General features: G+C 37.9%; 1 protein-coding gene across 1 annotated transcript in view; it reads left to right on the top strand.

Moving 5' to 3' along the window:
• Positions 1-11,749: 11,749 nt before the first annotated feature.
• pcbp4 (poly(rC) binding protein 4) overlaps positions 11,750-27,157 on the top strand; it is a 66,379-nt gene continuing 50,971 nt past the window's right edge. Inside the window, exon 1 of the mRNA XM_057822185.1 lies at positions 11,750-11,911. The gene's annotated coding sequence lies outside the window, so the exon portion shown is untranslated. The remainder of the gene's footprint in view (positions 11,912-27,157) is intronic.

The following is a 27,157-nucleotide window of genomic DNA, read 5'->3' as shown; positions in this document are numbered from 1 at the left end:
CGGCTACTTGTCGACTATCGGTCTCCTTGCCGGTGTTTAGCCTTAGATGGAGTTTACCACCAGCTTTGGGCTCCATTCCTAAACAACCCAACCCCGGAAGGCCCCAGCGTCTCTCTATCGTCACAAGCCCCGTATTTTAGCTTAGTTTATGTGTTTTTATCTGTAGCATTCACGCTAGCAGCAGCCTCCTATTCGTTCAAAAAATCCTTGTGATGCAGTTTTAAATGGCTGCTGGGTTAGTGGTGTTGAATGAGGACGCTTTCTTTCCGCCTCGAGGAACCTCTGCAGTGCATGTTTAGCAGATGGCGAGAGCGACGTTTGTTTACCACACTGAAAACAACCCACGTTAATGAGATCCGCCATAATATTGCCTCAGCACTGTTGTGTAACTCCGCCTCCTCTATGACGCCATACTCCTCAACCCATCATCCCTCAGGGGCTTCAGAGAGAGGAGGGGTTAAGGAGGCGGCACTGGAGAAGTGGACAAAACTGCTTCGTTTGCGCACATTTGGAGGCTAAATCAGTATATAATTATCGGATTGCATTATCGGTTGAATTTTTTTTAATCTGGATTATCTGTGTGACGTCATAATTGCCATTATCGGCCGATAATTATCGGTAACCGATATTATCGTGCATCTTTACTCACAATTGACATGCAGCAAAAATATGTCAGCATTTAAAGGTTTTGTAAAATGGAAGTCAACATCGATGAACTATTTAACATGCCAAAGAGATGACGAGTGATTGAACAACCCTGCCAGATTTGAAATAATGTAAACATTGGTAGGTAGATGTAATAAGGCTTAAAAATTGAGAAAGATAAGGGTTGTAATCCGGCCACAGATGTTGAGGGCTGGTCCTCTTACTGTGCCCAAAACACACACTGCTGAAGTGCTAACGGCCAATCAATTCCCTCTACTTATTACGACGTAGAAAATGAATGCTGCTTTGTGTAGCTTCATTTCTACAGTTTGTTTAGTCAACTCATGTACCATGCCAACAAGGCTTTGTGAGCGCAATCACTGGTATCACGGAATCTCTTGGCCACATTTTCGGCATGCCTCACTCACACCTCCGCACCAACGGGACTTGCGAGTGCTTGTTCGATCAGAAGCATTTCTCTCTCGGACACATTTTTGGGACACCACGCTCCTGCTTCTACTCTAGCGGGGCTTTACTAGCGTATACTTTGGGGGAAAATACCTCTCTCTGCTACATTTTATGTCCCACTCACTGCTACCTGTGCAAATAATGTTAGTATTGTGGGAGTAGTTTGCTCCCAAGTTTGTTATGTAGTGGTTGGTAAATGTGTCTGGTAATAAAAAAAAAAACAGATAATTGACCAGCCAGACACCATCGGCTTTAGACTCTGGCAGCAACTGCTTCTGTTTGCATTCAGGAATTCCTTTGTATACCTAGAGATGGCTGCTGCTGCATAATATTGACCCATCTTTACTGTAACATTTCTTTTCAATTTTATTGTCCTTGTTTTGCGCCTCTCTGAAATGAAAGCCAGCTTCTTCCCCACCTTGCACTATACTTATCAGATTGAGTTGCTGCCTGCAGGCACTTTCCCACCACAACACAAGTCGTCAGGCCTTCATAATGCCGCCCCCACTGCAAGTTATCTGCACCTTTGGGTGACACATTATCATTTAGTCCCTTTGAGAATTTGGCCCGAAGCGGCGACTTGTCTCACATCTGCTATGATCTCATCTGGAAATAGTCTCCTTTGTGAAATGTTTAACCAGCAGCACATTTTGACATGAAACCACATGACATGTTCCTACTGAGCAAATACGGTTTGCGAGTCCCACTTTTCAAAGGACCAAAAGTAATAGGACAATTAGCTGGCCATTGGAACCGGGTTTCTTGTTTTTATGGATGATGTCACAGCAACAAAAGCAGCAGGATGACTTTTGAAATCTGGTCTAGTCGGCTCATATTCAGGCAAATGGTTCAGAAATCATAGATTGCACTTCACCTTGATTATGGACAATGGGCCAAAGCATAATTTGAAAGCAGCAAGACATTTTCAAGGCAAAGAATTAGAATGTAATGCAACAACAAAGGAAATCATCTGACCTGAATCTGATTGCGAAGGCATTTCATGAAAGTTTAAGGCAACAAAAAATGCATAAAACAATGACTTGTGCAGTTTTGCTTGAGTGATAATTACTAAAGGAATTAACTGTTACCTACCATATCCAGCAGAGGCTGCTGTGGCTTTTTTGTTGTGGATGCCAGTGAGGAGTCTAATAGACAAAGATTACTGAGTAAAAGTAACATCTTTTTGACCCCTTGTTTTTGATTGAACACACAAAAAAAAACTTTTATAAGTGATCGACGCTTGATTTTTTCCCATACAAAAATCAAAATAGAGAAGAGAAAAAGAAAAAACGACTATCATGACTCATGAGCATTTTCCGCCTAATGACAATTTTCCAAACTAAATAAAAAATTTTGAATAAATTGTTAGTTTGTTTTGTAGTCTGTATGGAATGATGAGGTTTCCTTTCTCCGTTAAATCCACACACACAAAACAGCCAATACAAACAAAAACACTCATAAAACAAGACAAACATCATCATCTGTGAGCCATTTGATTCTAAATCTCTTATTAGTATTCCATTTCCATTCTGGACAAATATATCTTCCATTGTTCAAATGAATGAGCCTGCTTGTATAAGAGGCTTTAAATCATCTCCATTATGGAAATGCATTGAAGTGCATAGTGTTTTTTGTCAGGGTGAACATTTCATTAGTGTTACTCTTTTTTAATTTATTAAAAATGTATGTTAAACTCAATCTGATTGCTACTCTAAAAGTATCTCTAAAGAAAAAGAATAACAAAAACACCTAACTAATTTTGGCGTCTGGGGTTTTCTTTTCCCATTAGTTCTTCTACCTCTATATGTCAGGGCCAAGTCAATATAGTAGAGATGTAGCAGGTAATTCCATTTAGAAAATTTAACCCAAGTTTGTTTGTGCGTGACAGTTGCAGAGTAGAGGAAAGACATCCCATGGTTCAGTGATAATAGTTGTTGGCCCGGTGTCGTCTCTCATTTTTTCAGTCATTTCTAACGAGAGACATTTGTAAAGCTCGGATGCTCCCATACAAGAAGGGATGACGTGCAACCTGTTTGCCAAACAACGGTGTGGGGCGGAGAGCAGTAGTCAGATTTCACTGCAAGCAAAGCTTTTGCAATTTGATCTGATTGCCTTTGTTGAATCTTACTATTTGTAGCAAGGGCATAAGTTTGGTCTGAACATTGGTCGGGACGGAATTGCATAACCTGCATGTACACTTTTTGCCGGTGACGGGACATTCATAATGATCAATGCAAAATAAATCTGTATTGACTTTTATGTGTATTGGTTCAGCCTACAACGTTCAATTCAAACCTTTGTTTTCAAAACCTACTTTAAAAAATCCAGAAAAATGTTGGGATTTTATTAACAAATTTAAATTGCATTATTTGTAAATAAATTATATTAAATTATAATGTTTATTGGTTCAGCCTACACCGTTCAATTCAAACCTTTGTTTTAAAAAACTACTAAAAAAATTCCAGAAAAATGTCTGGATTTTATTAACAAATTTAAATTGCATTATTTGTACATACATTATATTAACATGCACAATTAATACAAGCTTTTTAATCATCTCTTAACTATTCAGGAATTCAAGAAAATTAAGATGTGTCTTAAGACCACTCAACATTGTCTAAATAAAGAAATTAAATATAACTGAAAAAACTCCTTTGTCCGGGAATAACAAAAATAAATAAAAATGGAGCTGTCCTTTAGGTAAATCACTACAACAACAAAAATGAAAGCTCCTATGTAAGCTGCTCTAAGATGACATAGATAAAAGAATAAAATTGTGGGAAGGGGGTAAACCTTGGTTTACTGCATTTCTCACAGTTAATTTAACATTAGCAGTAGAAAACACATACAGGAGAACACTTCTCTCTAAGCAGCTTCCCACCGTAGGCGATTTCGACTTTACGTCGTTTGAGTCTTGTCGGGTTTTTTTGTTTTTTTTTGTAATGTTGACTTTTGTTTTGTGAGGCATGCTATTATTTTGGCACAGGAAGCGTAGAGCAGGTAGTACTTCCGCACGCGAGCACATGTACGGCTGCGCCCACCCAACCCCCCACACAAACACACGCACGCACAGAGCAGCCGAGTGACAGAGGTGACTGCCTACTGCACATTTGTTGCTTGTTAAGCATCGAGGGATACGTGTGGACACTAACTGATACATGCTAATCGTTTGTTACTGCTGTATCAGCAGCTACTTGTAAATGCACATTTGAATTGCTGTTATTGAAATGAGACTAATTTAATTTTGTTTTAGTTTTATTCTGCAAGTGTTGAGGTCATGAGCTGCTGAATAAAATCAGCAGAACACACGGACGTCTGATATCATCATTTGGGAGCTTAGCTCACTGTCTAGCTACGACTTAGCTCCAACATCTTGGCAAGGACACTACAATGACGTATAATACATGTTTTTGGATAGGTATTTTTTTGTTTGGAGGGTATTTAGAGGTATTTAAGGGTTAATTCCAATTTACACTGAAATCCAGGTTACATCACCAGCGCAGGAATGGAACTCGGTCGTAAACCGGGGACTACCTGTATTGGCAAACACTGTGCTATTCAATTTTACAGGATTGGTATGAAAATTATTATCTTTTTTTGACAAATAATGTACCTATGTCAACAATGTAAAGTCAGTTAATTGGACTTCCACAAGGGCAGAGGATACATTATGGTAATCCTGTATATACACCTTTTGTTATTCATGTAGCAGAATAAGTCATGGTGTGCAAAAACTGGGTGAGTAAATTACTGATTAAAATCTTTTTAGTGCAATAAGGTGCGGTGCGGTGAGCATTAAAAGTAAAATATTTGGCTTAGTAGCTACCATAAAAGTTGGGAAACATAGCCAACTGCCAAACCATGTGGCATTGTGCCTTCTGCCTTCTTTAGCTTGATGTTTTTATGCCAAGTACAAATACATTGAACCAATGAAATCTTAATAGCTATCAAGTTGCCACTGTCGGTGCGTGTGTGTGCGTGCGTGGCGTGTGTGCGTGCGTGTGTGTAATTCCCAATGGGATGCCTATACATAACCGCTATGAAAGCACATAACGCCCTCTACTGATTATAAATAGAATACTGGATCTATATGGCACAACAAGTAATCAGATTCACGGTTCATAGCAGTTACAAAAAGTACAACATCTACATTTACGCCTCCACCAGTGTGACACAGTTTTAAATACCATTCATACAACGCAAAATTGCAGTAATAAAGTATGCAACTGTGTCACACACATAATATGGAGAAAATTAGAATTAATATGTATGTAATAGTTACATATTAATGTAACTATTACATTAGGCGCTTATGTCAAGCGCCTAAAACCTTAAAATTTTAGGTGCTTGCTGTTAAACGTAATCATGTGTTCTGATCGCTAGAAGTTCTTTTCCCTAGTCAACTTTGTGATTCATGAAAGGTCCTCTAAAACTGTTTTTATGTTTTCTTGTTATGCATGGTATATGTTTGAAGATGAGTAAGACATTAATCTGCAATATTCAATGCCTTCACTGTCAACTGCTGCCAATTCACTTCAATTATTTGCACTGCCTGAACATATGACTATCTCACACATATTTTATACTTATTTAGATTTTATACTTTAATTCTGCAAGCCACTTTCAAGATTTTTATTTGTTCTGGACTGAAAAGGGAGATGCTCCACAATTTCATTGTACAACTGTATAGTGACAACAAAGGGCTATTCTATTCTAATCTAAGTGCTGGAAATATGCAAAGACTGAAAACAATTTTGTCTTCAATTGCTAAGTCATAGCAAGAAATTCCTTTTTTTAAACCTCCTCAGCGCTTTTGCAATATAAAAAGAAAAAAATAGTTCAGTAAAAACCTGGGTTTCTGGCCTTCAATATCAGCATGGGTAAGTCTGCAACAATCAAGACGGTGGTGCGTCTGGAAATGAGAAAAGTCACTGGTAATGCATCACTGGCAAGTGGTCAAAAGCTAACCCAACTGATAAACCTAATACACGCACTAGCCTCCGTGGCAAATGGTTTATAGTTAACCCCATTCGTACCTCTAACCTCAATCCCGCCCCCGTCAATGAGGTGTCTAGTGGAATCTAGCAGAAGCAGGCTAGTTTTTCCAAAGATGTTTAAACACAAGAAATTGGGAAAGTGTAAATCGAGAAGATATGTTTATGTAACAACCTATGGGCATTATCATTTGCACTTTGTTGTTGCGTGTGTTGGGAGCGTGATCGTTAACGCTTTGCAGTGACGTATAGCCAGATTTGCCCCAATTTCTAGAGTTTTGCAAGCCACAGACAGATGCAACTTTTCCCTGTCAGTGCCTATTTAGCTCAGTTGCATCCCTCAGGTGTTTGCGTTTTATGTTATTCGAGTTTTTAGTAATGGTGCAAGAGAAAAAGCATACCAACTCGTCACATCAAAGTGTTTGAGAGGTACTTTGCCATGTAGAAGGAAGGAAAAAATGTATCATACACAACCGAGAAGCATTGGAATCAAGTGGTGTAGCTTGACAAGGTGTGTCACAGACAGGTTGCGTGGAGGTGGAAGATGGCATGCCAAAATTGTGGGCGAGAGAATTTTTTTTTTCTCTGCACATGCCTCGCAAAGCCCTTGTGGCGAGGCTGTACGAGTGAGACGTGCTGAAAAATTGCTCAAGAGTAAATGCTTCTCCATCACGCATGGGTTTGTGAAGCCACATCTGGCGTGGATATGTGATTGAGGTGTCCCAAAAAGGCAACAGAGAGAGATGCTTCTCCTTAATAGAGTGCCTGTGACACGAAAAAGCATGTTTATTTCATAATACACGCAGTATTTTATGCTCCTGAATGAAATGGACCACATCGATGTGTGAAGAAGCAATGGATGTATTTATTCAATTTTTTTAATCCCACGCTACGAAAATGACAGACTTCCAGCTTCAGTCTTGCATTGAGGAAGAGGGCGCTGTAACGTGTACGGAGGAAGAAGTCCTCTTCACTATACAGCCGTACTGTTGTATGCGAAGGACTAAGGATTCAGATGATTTTGCGGATTAATATGTTTATTTTTCGCATCACGCCACCCAAACGGTTGCAGAAAAATCTGGCTGTACGAGGGAGAGGCGTGTGCGCCTTTTTGGGACTTCAAAAGGTTCCCATTCACCGGTGGATATTTGCCAAAACAAGCCCTACTAGTGTGGGACCATGGGACTTACGAGGAAGTGAGTAAACATCCTGTTTTGTATTATGTCAAATACTGGGATCATTTTAATATGTAGGTGGCTTGCATTTTGTGGCTGACATGCTCCTTGTCCCCTCAGCCGACGACTGGCAGCTTGTCGCACATCCCCCCGCCGGGAGAGCACTATACTCGGCTTATTGCCCTCTTCATGTGCCCGGTGTTCTGTCAAATTTCCGACCGATCAGAAATTGGAACTTTGTGTTAAAAATAGCTGCGAATACAGCGATTACAAAGTAAACACTACAAACTTTCTTTAAATAAAGGACTGCTTACGTTTGATCATGGATGGGCATGTAAAAAGCTCTCCTCATACACATTAGCTGCACATGTTAGCTGCACAACAACTGCAGCCGCTCTCGTATGACTCTCTGTTTACGTCTTCGCCGTGTAGTAAAGCATTATTTTGCCATATTCGGGTTGACCATTTGGCAACTAAACGGTCCTCCGACGTCGGCCGGTTTGTTCAGCGGCCATTGTCCAGCTGCTTCCCGGACGAGCTCTCCTGTCCGTAGTAGCAGGGGAACGAGCTGTAAATTGCACTCTGCCGGGCGGGTTTCCGATCGGCGAAGACAATCGACAACGCAGTCGTCATGTTAAATGATCCTGGCCAGTTATGTGTGATTTTCCGCTTTGAAGACTTTGAAACATCACTCGGTTCGGGTTAGCATGTCGGCTAGCTGTCACGCCACTTGGTTTGTTTAGATTCTCCGAACATTCGTCTCAAAATGATTCTCATTCACATAATAATGCTATTTAACACTTTTTTTCTCTCCTGTCGTCTATGCACATTAAGCATGCGCTCACCAGCATCGCTGTTCTTGAAGATGAGTTGTTCTGGCATACTCTCAGCAAGAAGCTGGATGAAGTAGAATCCATTTTCCATGTTGTAACAAGGCGAGATAGTTGAATGACATTAGGCACTTGAGCACGGTGTGGTTTGAGCACAGTTAGCGGCAGGGGTGGACTGACCAGCTGTGACTTCTGGAAAATATCTTTCTCCTCTTTTTTTTTTTCTTTCTTTGTCCCTTATAATCTGCTGTTCAACATTCAGGTATAAGAACCGCTTTAATCAGTTTCAAATTGGAGACCATGATTCTGTTATGTTCTTTCCGTTCTTTTTTACAGTGAGGAAGGTATCTTAGTATGTGTTAAGAGTAGACTGAGCAAATGTCCTTTTTCCCTAGACATGTCAATTCTCTCACTGGACTCTCAGTCCAGGGCTGTTTCTTAGTCCTTGTCCACCCATAGTCAGTGGACATGCCTACAACTAGTTGAGAGCTGACGGTCAACTATATTTTCCCCCTTTTCGAGCCTTAATTACATTTACAATGTAATAAACGCAATGTTTAATCGTTCATTTATTCATCTGCTGTACTGCTGATCCTCATGAGGATTGCAGGGTCGTTGGAGCTTATCTCGGCTAACTATGGACAGGAGGCGGGGTTCACCCTGAACATGCTGCCTGCCAATCGCAGGGCACATATAGAAAAACAGCCATTCACAATCACACCTATGGAGAGTTTTGAGTGTTCAATTTGCCTACCACTCGTGTTTTTGGGATATGTGCTGAAGCCGGAGTCCCTGGAGAACATGCAAGCTCCACACAGGATGGCTGGAGCCCAGGTTTGAATCCAGGATCTCAGAACTGTGAGGCGAACCTGCCAACCACTCATCTGACCAAGCCACCAGCAATTTTACTTTATTTCAAACTTAGCATGTTTCCTTTTGACAGGACCTGTAAAGAAGCACTTCCATTTATAATATCATTAAAATTACATCAGCCAGGGAGACTGTTAAACACTTACTGATGTAACATGAATCCAAATGCAATTGTCAAATGCTGAAGCCACATATACAGAAATCAGTGGATTTACAAGCATCATTTCATTAAAGGCTGTAAAGAGTAGATTTTATTTATTTATTTATTTATTTATTTATTTATTTATTTACAAAAACTTGACATTTCAACAGGGGTGTTCTATATCCACTGTATGTTTTTCACCAAGTTCTGTGGTTTAGATTAAAACAACAAGGCAGCCTGTAGGCGGTGAAATCTGGAGTAAGAAAAAAATCCAACATCCATATTTTAGAACCAGTCCATCCGACAGAAATACAAATAGAGTGCCGCACTTATCTTAATGTGCAGATGTGCTGCATGGAGCCTTTTTAGCTGACTTTGGGTTGGAAACATAGGCGAGTTTGACTTTTGGGGCGGGGGGGGGGGGGGGGGGGGGGGGGGGCACAACATGTTCATGACCCCGAAACGCAGTGTCAGCAATAAAATTAACTTACGTACAAGAATATTTATAATAATAAGTTAACAATGAGTGTTTTTTTGTTTCCAATCATTCTTGAGGGGAATTCTAAATCAGATTGCTTAGGCAATACTTTTCACCAAGATTGTCATCCATTGAATATGGTAAGCCTGCCAGTGTCGTGCCAATGTAGTTACCCCAGTCAAAAATTGTAACCCCTCGGCGGAGCCATATGGAGGTAGATTTTTTTCTTATTATTCAATCAAAAAAAGTTGCTTCAATTAAAAAAAAAAAAAAAAAAAGCAGATTCAATCAATATATATTTTCAATTAAAAAAAAGGCCCTTCAATTTAAAAAAAAAAAAAAAAAAACTGTTTGAATAGAAAAATTGAAACTAAAAAAAAATGCATGTGAAAGCTTTTTTTCTTTGAGTTTTTATTTTTTATTTCTGATTGAAGCAACTTTTTTGATTGAACTAATGTTGATTTGTCTTTGGGCCACATTTTGGCTAGGACGTTTTTGTCTTTATTATTCAATCAAAAAGTAAGTTGCTTCAAAAAATATATATTTTCAAAAACGAAAATTTTCAATCATAGAAAACATTTTTGAATGCGAAAATATATTTGAGATTGAAAAACTTGCATTTGAACACTTAATTTTTCATTGAAAAAGTTTTCTTTGATTGAAGCAATCCTTTTTGTGTTTAGGCCACATTATGGGTAGGACATCTGTGTCTAAATCATTCAATCCCCAGAAAAAGTTGCTTCAATCAAAAAAAATATTTTCAAATAAAGAAAAAAATCATTTGAAAAATAAAATCTCCCTCCCCTAATTTTTTTTGAAAATTATATGCAAAGCAAATGACTGTCTAAGGTGCTAGTCACATGATCTGTTCGAAAAATAATTTTGACCCATTATAAAAATATCTTTTTTTGTTCATTTCATTCATTTTTGTTGCAGTTTTATTGCTTTACAACTTTTATATATATGGCGGAAAACACTCAGGTGACTTGAAGTTCTGATCTGAGACCCCCAATTTGGCTAAATTTAAAAATTGTACGATATATATGTGTGATACATCATTGGAAAGCTTAAAATCTCAATTTTCTGGGGGAAGAAAATTTTGAACAGGAGAAAAAAATTTTTTTTTTAAACAGCAAATCCCTAACTGGAGGCGAGAGCACGCGAGAGCAGAATTAAAGACGCCACGATTTTAACGAGATATTATTGCGTATTTACCTTGTTTCGATCCAAAAACTCGATTTAGCATGTATCACCGAGTGTCAAGACACAGCTGTGAATGGCCACAGCCAGATTTTGGGGGGATTTTATGGGTGAAACATGTTGATATAACAAGGGTCGCGATGCAGAAATCGCAGACAAGAAGGTTATGCTTATGGTTGGTAACCCTACTAACAACCCAGATTGATCGCCTGCGAAAAGCAGGACATATCGGCAAGCGTAGTGAAACGACCGCTTACATTTTTCTCACCTAAAACAATTTAGTCTTTCACACATGTATGTAGACACGTTTTTGAAATATTGAAGGAAGCTTGAAGAAAAACCTCACAAGCACATAGAAAGCATGCAAACACCAGACGTGATAAATTAATAGATTTTAATGAAAGGGAGGTATGACTTCCGATTGTAAATGTAAGAGTTAGTTATAATTAGTGTCCAAGACGTTAGACAGGGTGATTTTGCAATGGCGCGCAATTGCAATGCTCAACTACTTCCACAAGATGACGCGCGTTAATCAGTTCCATATTCATCAAAACTTCAATAGGAGAAACACGTGCTCTGGTGGTTTCATCTTTTCAAAATCCAGACATTTATTTTCTGATGTATTCCTTGTTTTTGTTGTTGATAAAATGTTATCGTCATATTTAATTTTATCTATCTACTAAGACATGAGCAATAATATGACATAAAGTTTAAAAAAAAAAAAAAAAAAATCCTGAGACGTTTTATTTATGTTGAAGAAAAATCACGTTAACATTTAGTTGATGGTAATAATGTGACAAATGTCAGGCTAGCTGCATGTGATTTTGTTCCGATGCTCCAGCAGGCAGAAGGAACAGTGTGCAGGCCTGCGTGTACACAATGGGACAGGACAGGGGGCGCCCCCTCAGCCGCGGACCGCCTGCCTCAGTCTCTCTCCATCACTGAGAGCGGAGTGGTCGCCTCGCTCCCCTCCTGCCTCACTACACTCCTCCTCGACTGTACGCCGTGCAGCTACGCGGTCGTGGACTCTAATGTGGATACAAACCTGGAAGAACTCCGGTCCATGGCGATACTTTAATTGGATCCTTCGACCAATTGCATCAAAACCGGTAAAACGAATATGACGCGTTTTGTGTGCGTTGATCAACTTGACACCCTGTCAATGTCGTTTGATGGATTTATAAAATGATTCGGCTGTGAACCTGGACCATTTCGACATGCACGAGTGCGCGTTCAGAGATGAAAGCATTATTCTAAATTCTTACATGCGGCTGTAATTACGAAGCCGCCAACTGTCCGAGCATGAATGCGCGGCAGTCTCTCGGTGAGTGAGGCCGGGACAATCGTTGTCTTGTATGAGGACAATTTAATACGAGCGGGGCAGCCGGTTCCGAACACAAAGATCTTTCTGCCCAAGTCCGCGCGTGTAGGCGCCCGATTGGTGCTGAGGCAGCGACTTGGGTGACAGCACCATTATTCACCAAGATGCCCAATTGCATTACTGCTGCATCTGGATAGGAAAGCTGCCTTGATAAGAAGACATCAAAGCAAAGCAAAAGTCACTTCAAATGGCAGTTCAGTGATTGTAGCTCGCAGGGGGCTGCACTGCGTCGTAGAAAGTGTATGCAAATTAAAACATGTTTAGTCTTGTGAAACAGTAAATGGATTTCAAATATTTTGTTACCCAAACAAGAGGATATTGCCTTTAAAACTGTTAGATCAACAGTAATTTCTCAAGCCATTGTATATTATTAGTTATTCATCAATTGAATATTGAATTGATAATGCCAATTCACTCAGGTTTGTATTTGATCCTTGGATTGTTTCGAATAAATCATAAAGTGTTCGGTGAGGCTCTATTCCAAATGACATGACAAAACTAGTAATAGAATTATATTTGAAAACTGCACAATACAAGATGTACTAAACACATATTTCATTGTTTTCCTTGGTAATATTGCATATTTAACATATATGGCTGCATTGAGAAAACTGCACTGCATTATGAAACTTAGACTTGATTAGACTTGACACAATTTTTTTTAAAAAATCTTGTAACACATGCAGGAGACCCCCGCGTATTTGCGTTTAAGCTTTTCCTAATTTACCTACTTGTGTGTGTAAGTTGGGGGGGGGGGCATTAAGTGATTTTAGATTTTGGGGGCAAAATATTAAAGTAGGCTATGTATGGTATCTTTAAGTGAAAAAAAATGATGGTTACTCTTGCCAAACATGCCAAAAACTCATCAAACTCACTGTCAGCAAAAGGCAAGAGACTGTTGTTTGTGTTGAATGGCCAGTAAAGTGCCCCAAATAACCCCACCCCCAAGCCCCTACCCCTCCTGGCAAATATGTCCACAGCAGTGATTACCAACATGGTACGCATGTAGACATGCAGGCAAGCTCTAAAAATAGCTGAACAATTATAGGACATTGAGATTTTGTAGGGATATTGAAGAAGTTATTATTTTAAAAATGACAACATTTATAGAGGTTTATAAAAGAAAAAAAAAAGAAACAAGTGTTTAATATTGACATTAATCAGTTTTTTTTTTTACTTTTTCCAATTATAAGTAGCAATAGGCAGTTTTCTACAAGGTCTAAATATGGTATCAAGGCCAGGATAAAAATAAAGCGCTAGCTCCTCGCTTTATTTGTCAACCATATACAGGTACTTTGCATTGTCTATGTTGTTGTGCTTTGCCAAAAGCTGTTAACTGTGCATTATTTTAAGGGTATCCAAACATAAAGCAAAGTTTCAGAATTTATGTAAGCGTTTGAGATGCTATGGAAGTTTTTTTTATTTTTTTATTTAAGAATCGTCATATTTTTGTAAATGTTATGAGCAATTATAATCACTATAGGCAAGGATCATTTACAGTATTTGCGTATTTTCGTTATTCACTGTTGGGCTTGGTCCTAATATTTAGAAGACCAGTTAAGAGCACTCAAGATGAACAAAGCCCACTATGCACGTTCCTGTTCTCAGTTTACGTGTTCTTCCAATGCCTGCATTAAGTTTTCACTGTGTACATGAGTTTCCTCTCACATCTTGAAAACATGCATTGTAAGTTAATGGAACATTCTAAGTTTTTCCTACGAGTGAATGTATTCTTGAATTGTTGTTAGTGTGTATACATGGCCTACGATTGGCTGTCAACCAGTTCAGGGTGTATCCCGCCTCGTGCGCATGGTCAGCTAGGATAGGTTCAGCACCTCCACGACTCTCGTGAGGATAAGCGATACAAATAATGGAAGGATAATATTTTAAATATATATATATATATATATATATATATATATATATATATATATATATATTAGGGCTGTCAAACGATTAAATTTTTTAATCGAGTTAATTACAGCTTAAAAATTAATTAATCGTAATTAATTGCAATTAATCGCAATTCAAACCATCTATAAAATATGCCATGTTTTTCTGTAAATTATATATATTCTGTAAAATAAATTGTTGGAATGGAAAGATAAGACACAAGATGGATATATACATTCAAAATACGGTACATAAGGACTGTAGTGGGCATTTCACTCTACTGTCATTTAAATCTGTCTATGCTGTCCTCACTCCGAAGCGTCTACTTTTTCCAAAGCTAGACAGCTAGTGAACGACGCCTTAATAATCAGATTTCTTCCTTTTTCACCTGATTTATTAACAAAATGGCCTCAAACATTTGTCCTCTATAGACCGTAGTGAAACTACAAAAAAAAAAGTACACAAGCATTGCATTAGCAACAACGTTAGCTTAGCACGCTATACAGGTTCACTAAACATAAACAAAAAGCGTCTCATACAAAAAATATAACATTTCGCTTACTAACATAATATGTACTTTCTTTACAACAACCATACTTACGGACAAATCTTGTCCAAGGATCATATAAGCACAACATTACAACGTAGGCGTCAGCCCGAGACGTCATGCAGCCATATTGAACTGGCAAGAAGGCAATAAACCATGTCGCAAAGCGACCACAAGAGTTCGCTGTTAGACAGTACAAAAAACCTTGCTGTAAAACTTACCAAAAGGCAGAATACTGTCTGAGCGGGACATGTGCGTTAATTGCGTCAAATATTTTAACGTGTTTAATTTAAAAAATTAATTAACGCCCGTTAACGCGATGATTTTGACAGCCCTAGTATATATATATATATATATATATATATATATATATATATATATATATATATATATATATATATATATATATATATATATATGTTTTTTTTTTATTTTTTTTTTTTATTTTCTTTTTTGGTGGCTCACAGTATTGCTCTTTGAGTCTGTAAAACAGAATCAATAAACACCTGGGAGTGGACTAGTTGACTGATTCAGAGAATCAGGGTCCTCACAGCCTGAAGATACTCATGAATCTTGCAAATACACAGCCAGCCTGCAGCATGTGCACTCAAACAAAAGTGGAAAGAAGTAGGACACGTCTGAAAATTGCACACATCTAATGGTGGGACTGTCAGCATTTATGGCCCAAATATTTCAAATGAAATACTTTTTGTAAATACCCCGACATGTATCTTCACACGCAAACACGGGGATCAATACGAAAAAGATACGTTGTTTTGCAAGCTGAATGAATTCAAACACCTATTACTGCTTGATTTGAGAATGATTGGGAAAAAAAGCTGTCATTTAATGTTGCACACGCATTGTTAAGATGCACTCCAGGCCTTCAAAGCAGCTCTTGCAATGCTGCCTCTCTGTCCAAATGCAATTCCGTAATGCACTCTGAGAGAGGGAGATCTAATAAGAACTGGAAGAGCATCTTCAATAATGAAACCCCACCTGCCTCTGTGCTGCAGAGTGAGGGCTGGGACTGAGAGGCTTCATAAATAACACAAGCCAGACCTGTCATGTGCAGCTCCAGCTTCGGAAGCTGCCAATAATTTTCTAAAAATTGTGATTCCCTACCAGGGCCACGAGAGCTCATCAAGGGTGCAATGGGAAATTATTCAATTTCATTTAATTTTCATTTATTCGTCACAAATTTGTCAATGGTGTTCTATTAAGCCTGTCATGAAACACGTGTTGAAATGGAGAAGAAATGAACCTTTGTTGACATTAATGTGGCAGAGCCGCTCCTTCCAAAAGCCACATCACAGTGCTATCAAATGTAATGTACAGTAATCACCACTATTGTTCTATATCAATGAAAGAAACTGAGCCTAGATTGTCGCCATATTTCCTCAGCAAGGATCCTCCAACGGTTTTTCATGTTATTACTCTTTTCTGTGTCATTTCACGGTGGTATGCAAGACTCTGGCTACCGCTAATGCTATCTATGCGGCGCAATGGAGGGGAGGAAACATTACTAATACTGCTAACCCATTTCTCTGCTCTCTGCAGCTAGGTGGGCTGTGCAAGTTATAATCAGTCTTCACCTTGATATGTGAAGATCAAATCAATTAACAAATTCCCCCAAATTTCAGACCTGACATGCTCATTCAGGTCAGCAATTTGGGGAGCATTATGAGATTCCTGATTAAGAACAGATCTGGGAAATCAGTTAGACTAGAACCAAACTGTATGCTGTAACTACTTCAAGTCATATTTATTTGTTTGATACTAAATCACCAAAATATCCTAAAGAGCTTCACAGACAACGGTTGACATTAAAATATTAAATAGATACAGTAAATATCAGTCTTTGAGTAATTTCAGTACAGGGTTTCTCGTAGGATTTTTTGAAACTGTGGTGGTGGGATGCATCAGAGTCGGACAGCCCCACCATGTCACGCTATGGGGAAATTGCTTCAATCATGACAAATGAGAATTTTAAAAAAAACATATATTTATATTTTCCAAGAAGAACCATAAGAAAGATCTGTTTAAAATATTTCATTAGCCGGGCTAATGAAATATTTCGGCACGTTACGGTCTACATTTACAGTGGAGTATTAGGGCCAAATATTTTATTTTTTTTAAATAAATAAATAAAAGGACTATGAGATTAAAGTCGTACTACTGCTACGAGAAAAAAAGTCGTATTATTATGTAGGGGTAATGCAGCTGTAAGCTGCTAAGCACTTTACGTACATGTACTTTAGCTGGAAGCTACAACAAATCAATAATATAAATCGTTCTATGGACAATAATTTCACGTAGCGGAGGCAAAATATTAAATATTTCCTTATTTGTATTTCTAAAACACAAGATGCCTATGGTATTGTTGATTTGGCAACGCTCTTACATAAAGTATGTAGCTGCTTATTCAGCTATATTATCCCTACGTAATAATACGACTTTTAAAAAGTCAAACTAATACTACGACAATGAATGTCGAATTAATAGTACAAAAATAAAAATCGTATTCTTACGTAGGGCTAACGTAGCTGAATAAGCAGCTACGTACTTTACATTGCATGTTGCTGCCTCTATTAAAATCAACAATATCGAAGGCATCTTGTGGTTTGGAATCGTTTTAACAGATAAGGAAATCCTTTGTATTTTGCCTAATCTACATCACATTATAATCAATATAAAGATTTATACTAATGCTTCGTCATGGCTCTCAGCTATGGTACATGTACGTAAAATTGTTCTCTCGTAGCAACAGTACAACTTACATCTCGTAGCCCTTTTTTTATGTGTTTTTCTTTATTTGGCCCTAATCCGTACTATGTTGCACACAAAAATAGTAGTCCTTCTGTTAACGGACCCTCACTACTTAGATCTTTTCTAAATACTTCAAAATACTGAATCTGAAATGACAACCAGTGACATCAGCAACAAACAAATGCTATGTTACGGCGCGACGATTTGGGTCAAACACACGCCATAAAGAACTTAAACGTTATGTTAATGTCAATATTGAGGTCGTTTTCACAGGCTTAAACCAGAATTACATTAATTAACTTGAAATACCTTTCTGGTGATTTTTCTCCCGATTTCCAGCTCCGCGCCAACATAGTGAAGCACAAGCTTGCAACAGGAGGACCGATGTGATTTTCAAAATAAAGTGTATGAAGGAACAATTTGTATATGATGTGCTAATTCAGATGACTTCTGACAAATAGTGCATAAATAAACGAGGAATATATATTCATTTAGACATATTGCTAAATTGTACAAATTATAAAATAGAATGTATCTTTAAATCTTATAAAAATAAAAATCTAATTTTCAAGGCGTGGCTGCTTTTATTTTTGTGTGGCGGTGCGCCACAATCTTTTATGTATAGGGGAAACAAAACTGCAGTATAATAATAATAACAATGAAATTAAATATTAGAAATAAAAATCACTGATGACTTCCCTAGTTCTAAAAAACCATTTTAAAAAAACAACAACAAAAATCCTTTTGAAGGATCCAGTTAGAACAACATGTATCTTCATTACAGAATAATTAAAAAGAGTTTAGAAGAAAACACAGGAACAGTTGACCCCGGCAACTTCATTTATTATGTTAGTATTTATTGGTCAAAAATCTAGAAATGGAAGGAAGTTATTGCCCCCTGCGAGTATATGGTCTATTGTAAAATAAGGGTTCTTTTGTAAAACAGTTAAAATCCATAAGTGCAGCCTGATACCAGTGCTCTCTTCCATAAAAGTATTCTGCAGAGAGAGAGGGAGAGCACAATATCATTCTCCTCTGATGAGAATCGTAACAGTGCAGGGGAGCAAAACTGTTAACGCTGCTAAATACAGTACATAGACTGTAGCTTTATTCATAGTATTGATGCCTTAAGTCCAAATCAATATTAAATGATTGCTAAATTACGTGAGAGATGAGCAGAACACCTCACAAACATTTGTCTTTATGAAGTGTCACTGAAGAATTTAATATAGATCTTGTTGTGACAGGAGCTTTGTTACCATACAAATTAATTTCCTCTATTATCTCTTGGATAAATGATGTGTAGCAATTAACCTGCCTCTGTGCAATTAACCTGTGCTTGTTGCTATCTAATAACATCTGACTCTCATGGCATTGCTCCTCACCATCTCCCACTTTGTCGAGTGAAACAGATCTTTGTGCTGCACTCCTTATCTCTGTGTTGCAGCATGAAATAAGCTTCCCAAGAAGGGCGTGCATAGAATCCAGTCACATGAACACTGGCTTGTCATCTCGCAGCGCTCGCAAACAGTGCAGATCATTTTGTGATGGTGTTTGTTATTGAGCAATGAAAGGCCTCTTTATTTGAAAAGCATCGTGACCCACACTGCTGTTCTTAAGTCTGACCCGGTGGCTGACAGCGCCACGGGCCATCCTCTCTATGAAAAGATAACACTGTTTTAAGAGCTGCTGTTTTGACCCAGCGGCCCACATGACACTCCTTGTCTCCTCTTTTTTTTCCTCATGAGAGTTGGGATTTGGTTTCCTCCCCTGAAGGAGCTGCTTTTATGGAGTCCGGACCGTGCTAAAAGTGAATCAAATAAAAACGGAATGGCAAAAGACTACCCTCATGACAGCATTTGCCTTTCGTGGGGATTACACAGCTTTCTTTCAACTAGCCATCTGCATTAGTGGGTCTTTGTGTGCAGGACCAATGACAAGAGAAGCTTTTTATCACCCCCTTCAGCTGCCGAGTGCCTGAAATATTTAACTGGGACCACACTATTTTTGGGTTTGTGCTCAGTTTGTTTTGGAGCTTACGTAATACCAAAGTGCACGGTACTGTCAAAGTCAAGTTTATACACCACCAACCTGTGATGCTATAAACATGATAATTATGCGGCTGTCTAGAAAGGGTCTTCACCTGTGATTTATGGTGCAGTCGTGAAAAGAGCTTCGGGCACCGTTTGAAAGTAGATGATTTTAATTGCCATTTTTATTCAGTGTCTTGTAGCTGATGGAAGAAGGACCAATGTCTCAGGTTACCACTTTCAGTGACTTATTGATCCACTCCTCATTCACTCCTTCCAGCCATCCCGTTACTCCGTCTATAGTTCTCAGTTTGCTACCATTCTCTCTTCACGACCTCCTCCCATCTCCTCTCTCCTCCTGTGCCCTGCGAGGTGTCAGATTCTCTGACTCATGTTCTGCCTGTGGAGGATGGGAGAAAAGCAAGGATGAAAGCGAGCTATCGAAAGGAAACTCATTTTGCAGATACAGTGTGACCTTCATCCAGTGAAAGCGATGGGATAAAAGCTCAAGTTAATATCCTGCCAAAGTGTTTCTCCACTATGCCAACAACCATTCAGAAAGATTTATGGTCCTAATAGAAGCCTTCTAATAATATGAGGCACTATAAGTCAAGGCAAAACCCCAGTCACCAGAAAATTCCAGTTCTGAATTAAGACAGATAAATACTGCAGAAATCATACAATCCAAAACAGGATTTTCATCTAAAGCCAGATGTCCATACTTTTAAGACATCTATAATAAGAAACTCATTTTGCAGATTAAATTGCTGCTGCGATTAGAATGATACATGACATTTTGACTCATGCTTCATGCTAACAAGAGCCAGCTTAAATAAGGCTCTGACCACGCCGCTCACTGCGGGTCTGGAAGCACTCACAAGATAACGACTGTCATCCCAGAATAACCCCATAAGGTTTGTTATCTGCACATTTGTGTCAAGACAGGCAGAGGAAGAAACTGATTTAACTAATGAGAAGGCAGTAGATTGTCACTGCATGAACCTTTGACCATTATGAGTTTCATACAGAGTGGACACTGAAGGACAGGGTATTGGCAAAAACCTACTGAATGGCTGTGGATTGACTGCTCTTTAGTGTGTGCCCATTATTTGGCCTTATTGGAACCACTCACTTATAAGCATGCAAATTCTGTCCAAATAGAGGTTCAGCCACATTTTATAGCAACTGATGTGACTACGAGGTGTAATGACAGGAAGATAGTATTGATCTGCCCAATACAAAGATAAGACATTCAGTGCAAATGCATTCATTTGTAGAATCTGTAGCTTCCGGGCTGTCAAAACGCTGCTAAAAAAGGAACGACAGTTGTAGCAATGGTGAGAAATCTTTTCTTGTCTAGATAAGAGCGCTGAAGGGATGAGGGAGAATTTTGTGGAGCCATATCTAACTTGACAGTGCTCTATATTTATAAGCCCAAGTCTACCATAGGAGAATGTGTTTAGGTGTCTATTTAACGAGTTTACATTCTTTTTGATATAATTTGTTCTAAAAAAAAACCTTAGACTGGGAGACAAAACGTAATCTCAGCAATAAGCATTTGTTCTACCTTCAAATAAAAATAAAAAATGATGGTCTTTTTTCTGACATTACAATGACAACCCCAAATAAGCTACAATTGTAAGCCCTAATTTAGAACTGGCCGATACATCTCGTATGTTGTCTGTTGCCGCCATCATGAATGAAATATTTAAAATTATGGAACTCTTTATCAAAGTCAGCAATTGTTCTGTATGGGGTAGATTTACATTTTCTTGAGGGGAAAAAAATGCAAAATATGGCCCCAGAATGCCCCTAAATTACCCTCTAAGTATTGACACAGCAACTCAACTTTTTATCTGCTCCACTTGTTTTGTTTTGGAGGGGTGGGAATATTGTTGAATAATACAAAATCTTGATCCCCACACTTATCACATTTATCAGTGATATCGTAAAAATTTGTGGAAATGTGAGTTTACAAGTTCATTCAGATTGCGCTCCCCTATTTTTTTTTTCTTGTTTCCCTAACATTTCAGATTAGGAGCCACTATACACCTCGTGACGAAAGTTATAGTAAAAATCACATACCTAAATCGACTCAAGCTCAGCAACAAAGCATTTATGCTTTTTTACATCCCACACTGGTGTACAGCTCTTATGTAAACCTGGAAATTCTAGTGTAAATTTTATGATACACAACAGATGCTTACTTGGTTTAAGGTTGCACAATGTAGGATTGATGGCAAAAAATGGTACTGCAACTAGATTAAAATAGTGACTATCACAAAAAAATCCTCCTCCTTCGGGTTGCCAGATTACCGCTTCACATTGGAGAACCTGCTGGAAAAAAACTTTAAGTGGCAAGCGACAAGTCCTCTGTAGACGGTATAAGTTTTTAATTTTCATGCAAGATGTATTCAATGTAATAATGCCAACATTTAGTAATGACGATTAAAACAGCTGTTATACGAGGTTTATGTCACCATGGCCGAAGGGAGGGAGGGCTACTATTCTCAATTTATAACCACACTGGCAAACAAATATATAATTTGATTAAGCATTGACAGCATCCAAAAGACAATTTAATTGCTCCATCCATTTTTATTTAATAACTGACTAAATATATACACGCGGAAAAACTTATCTTTGCCCCCAGTCAATGGATCAAAATGTCTCCACTGGCGAAACGTCCCACAAAAGGCGAATTTGACACCCAAAATACTACTCCATGCTTTAAGCTTGTTTTGCTTAGATGCATACAGGAAGAATGTACTAAAACATGCCTTAAGAAAATACTTAAACATGGTAAAATCATATAAGAGTGGTTTAAATACGCTATGTGACTAATGTCATCAACAGATCAACACTCTGCTTTAAAGCTAACACAAGAAAACACAATGCTTAAAAGTATGAGAGGGAAACGCATGCAAAAAGTATTTTGACGCAATGAAAAGGTAATAAAAGATTCAAATAACAAAAATTGTAAGTACTCGCCGTTTTTAGCCAATGTGCGCATGCGTTCGCACACATGCGCATGCGAACTGGGCATTGTGTAGACCCTAATGTAGCACAACCATGCCAAATGAAGGGGCGTACAGAGCTGTGGCAACCAGGATAAAGACTAGAAACTGGTCTCACGATTGGCTAATGATGAAAACGGAAACCAAATAGGAAAAAAATTGCAGGAATCGTATTTTAAAATGGGCAAATCTCCACTTCCTAATTGAGATCCATTTTAAAAGTACAGTATTTCCCAAAAACGTGTTTCTTTAATGTCTATTTGAAATATTATGGCCATTTCATTAATCATTTAGGTGCAAATCTTACATTGTGCACTTTTAAGATAAGTTAAAATTAGAACAGAAACCATTATAAACCCTTATACAAAAACTATTTTCTGATATAGCAAGTGGTATTATTACACAAAGAGTGTTTCAGACAGGAACAGAAAGCAGCATGCAGTCATGGGTCTCTGGAGGGCCTTGTGGCTGACAAGCGGTTCACTTTGACATGGTTATGCTTCAACTCTAAATGAAGCCAAGGTCTGATAGGGAGGACAGTCCCCTGTGCACCAAGGACTGACCCCTCCCATTATATGTGACATAGCTGAGACAGACACTCTGAGAGATGAAGCACTGCACTTTCATTTCAAGCATCTCCTGTTTCACAGCTCAAGTCTGCCTCTCAGCTGGTTGGAGAGATTGTGGATGAGTAATTGAGATTGCATTAGTAAACTGTTCTTTTTCCAAAGCATCTTTAACTCTAGGGATAGTTCACAAATAGTAGTTATATTGCTGTGTGTCCTAATAAATGTTTTGATATGTTTTGTTGGTATGCAATAGGTGCTTATTGGGTATATACTGTATGTGGACATTATGCATTCATGATATGAAATACAGTATATTCATGGTGGTGTACACCTTGGACTGGTCACCACCCAACCGTAGGTCACAAATAAACAAACAACCATTTTCACTAGTACTTTAGAGCGTTCAATTCACCTACACGTTTTTGGAATATGGGAGAAAACTGGAGAACCCAAATAGAAAAACAAGGTATGCTCCACACAGGAAGGCCAGAGCTTGTATTTGAACCTACAATCTTTGTGGGGCAAATGGACGTAAAATTAAACAATTGATATAACATGTATAGATAAGTGTGCACACCCTTATAGAAATGTGATGCAGGTGTGTTAAGAATTATATTACAGTGGTACCTCTACATACAATCGCATCGACATCCGATTCTTTCGACATCCGACGTAAAATTTGACTCGTCATTTGTCTCGACATATGACAACTTGTTCGAAATACAACGATTTATGACAACGTTGCAGCGTTGTTTTCCGGCAAGCTGGATGAAGGGCAAATTTTCCTTGTGAGAGAAATCAACATGGGTACAAAGAAGGTTAGTGCAGGTGGTGGAAAAAAGTGCAACTTACCATTGAAATTAAGATGGAAATGATAGAGAAATATGAGCTTGGTGTGCGCATCAGTGAAGTGGCTCGACGATATGGCCGCAATACGTCTACGATCTCGACGGTCCTCCTCCAACCTCCGTTTGCCAGTCTTTATGTACAACACAATACGGCTACTAGCCGCCGTTGCCGATACCAACAAGAACATAAAAAGAGAAAGTAAAAACTCATTTGCACCTTTCTCACTCTGTTGTAAGTCACACGGTGTGTTCAGGAACAGCATGCAAAACACAACCGCCACATTAGAACCCGATCCGTTACATAATATTAATGATAATAATTATTATATTATTCCAATTTGTATTTATAATTTATTTGTTTTGCTGTGTGTAATTGCTATTTGTAATTGTACCAGCAGTATTTATTAAAGATTTACTGTATTGTAGGTTTTGAGGCTGTGGAACGAATTATTTGAATTATAATGTATTCTTATGGGAAATAGCGCTCGACATACGACCATTTCGACATAGAAACCAGGTTCTGGAGCAAATTGAATTCATAGGTAGAGGTACCACTGTATAACATTGAATATCACACTGCTCATCACTTAATGTACACACTGGCTGACGAGGCAACATAATGATGGTTGTATCATGCTTTATCATTCTCAAAGTCATCTACTATAATTTTCTTAGTATAAAGTGCACCTGAGCTGTCAAAACACCCACAGTTAGCCTTAAACGGTTCTTCTGTAATGGCATCAAGCATCGGACAGAGCATACATCGGCAATAAATTCCTCTGAATGCTGGTTGAAAACGGCTAGTTGGCGCTAGCATAGCACCATCTCATCATAGAAAAAAGTGGATATCCATCCTTTTAAAATTATTCTTTTGTGCCGGTGCATAGCATTGAATGAATTTTGTAATGAAGCAGCTGGCAATCTTTGTAGGCAGCTGAGATTTCTAATCCGTGGTTTGACTTTTATGGTTCTGTTTTTAATGGCGTAAAAGATCTTCTCTTGACAACAACTTGGTATTTACATGGAAAAAACACTTGCCTTCTCACAGAGTTTTTGGAACACTAACACAAAGATAACTATATATTTGCATTGGAGCACATGACAACTCAAAGTGTTGTCAATTTATCATAATGGAACACTCGCGCTAGCTGTTAGAGACTATAAACACACCAAGTGGCAATGTCATAATGAGGCCTTGACCGCAGAGCTAAAATAAAATAAAATAAAATGTCATTAAAAAAAAAAAAATATGAGAAAAAAGATCACCTTATAGTTAATAAAAATTATGATTTTTTTCCCACCTCTTGGAAAAAATTATTAAAAAAAAAAAAAAAAAAAATATATATATATATATATATATATATATATATATATATATATATATATATATATATATATATATATATATATATATATATATATATATATATATATATATATATATATATATATATATATGTATATATATTGGTGGGTGGGTGTGGGGGGGGTTCATATTGCACTTATTGATGGGCATGATTACACAGGCTATGATGAAGTGGTAGTATTGAACTAGGTTTTAACTTATTCCCACTTCACTTGCAAACATATTACATGATTTGGAGTATTGGACCTATATATTTTAGTTTTTGTTGCTTTGTTCAGCATGTTTAATATACAGTTGAATTAATCAATATCTTAAAATATGTATGTTATGCTGATTACACTGTACATCAGATTTTAGTGAGTCATACCATGCTTAAATGCTTAGGTTTATACCAGACAGGAATATGAAATAAAACTTTCTACATATGCCTCATAAAAATGCTGCACGCACATCTCGAATTACAACCTTATTGATGAATTGTGTTGTGCTGCGCGAGTCCCTTGTGATTCAAGATTACCTAAACATACAGTTTCAAATGTTGATCAAAAGTAAATATTCCTGATTTATTCAAGAAATGTTTGCATGAAGTTAGACCTGCCAGTATCTCAGATAAGTCTGCCATTAGCTATGTACTAGTATGTGGATCCTCTGCACAGTCTCCAAGGTAAATGCAGGACTAGCAAATGTCAGTCAAGTTTGTTTACGTGTGTGTATCTTTGTGCGTTGGCTGTGTCTGTGCACGTTTACACCCGAAGGATCTCATTTAAATTCGAGCAAGACAACAGTGACTAACTGTCCGCCAGTGAAGACGAGCATAAAGTACTAATGGAATACTCATTTTCTTTCCCCTTTTGTACTTGTTTGTGCCTTCCTCGCTGTCTAAGCCTCAGGGGAAGATGCTCTCATTGTGTCATTTCACGTATGCAAATATTGTTTTAGGCTGCAACAATAGAATTCTTTTCTAATCCAGAAAACGTTGTCATGACAATAAACCATACTAATTCAGTCGGCGGGCCAAACTTATTTAGTATTTTTTTACCGTGAATTTTTTTTGTCCCAGGTCAGTAGTTAGTTTATTATTTTCTACTTACAGAAAATGTTCCAACTGCATTTGAGCAATACTTTTCAAGTGATCAAATTGAGATTTTCTCCTTCCTTTTTTTTGTAAACCTCATAGCAGTCAAAATGCTTTCGATCACATGCTGCATGCCCAGAATCAAACTTTAATAATATGTGATATGTACAAACGTTACACTGGAGTTATACTCTATGAAGTCGTTATGTCTTGCCATTGTGAATAAAAATGTGTTATATTTGAATCAAATATGAAATATCTAATTAAAGGCATGTTCTTAGCATACCTGCCTGTATCTTCAACTGATACAAGTACTTTACAGTGGCTAACATAGCCATGCCAGTTGTACTACCTCATACATTCACCACTCTCTAAAGGCCTTTACGTATGGTATTTAACTGTAGAATGTGGATAGGATTAACAAGCCAACAAAAATGAGACCTGCACTTGAGATGCATTTACTGTATTGTTTACTACTGTTGGACTTTATGCAGTATATTTTGAAATACTGTACCTATACTTGATCTTACCCTGCGGCTTAGTCTGAGGCTGTTGATGTGGTATCAGTGCGTTAAGTATCAGTGAAATTTCACGAAAAATGATGTTATACAGTTGTAGGGATGTCCCAATCATATATTTTTGCACCTGAGTCTTAGTCACCTAATTTTGAGAATATGTCGATACCGAGTCGATCCGATAATGAAAAAAAAATGTTTTTTTTAATTTTGTATTTATTTGAACAAAAGTCCCAAACATGTTACAGTCGTGTAATTTTTACAGTTTTCCCTCTTCCGCTTTCCGCTGGGAGTGTTACTGAGTATAAAACGTATATATTTTTGATCTTTTGACAATGCCATTGT

This window comes from Corythoichthys intestinalis, chromosome 2 (genome assembly GCF_030265065.1).
Source record: "Corythoichthys intestinalis isolate RoL2023-P3 chromosome 2, ASM3026506v1, whole genome shotgun sequence".
Lineage (NCBI taxonomy): Eukaryota > Metazoa > Chordata > Actinopteri > Syngnathiformes > Syngnathidae > Corythoichthys > Corythoichthys intestinalis.
The sequence above is the reverse complement of the archived record's forward strand: the minus strand, read 5'-3'. Positions and strand labels throughout refer to the sequence as shown.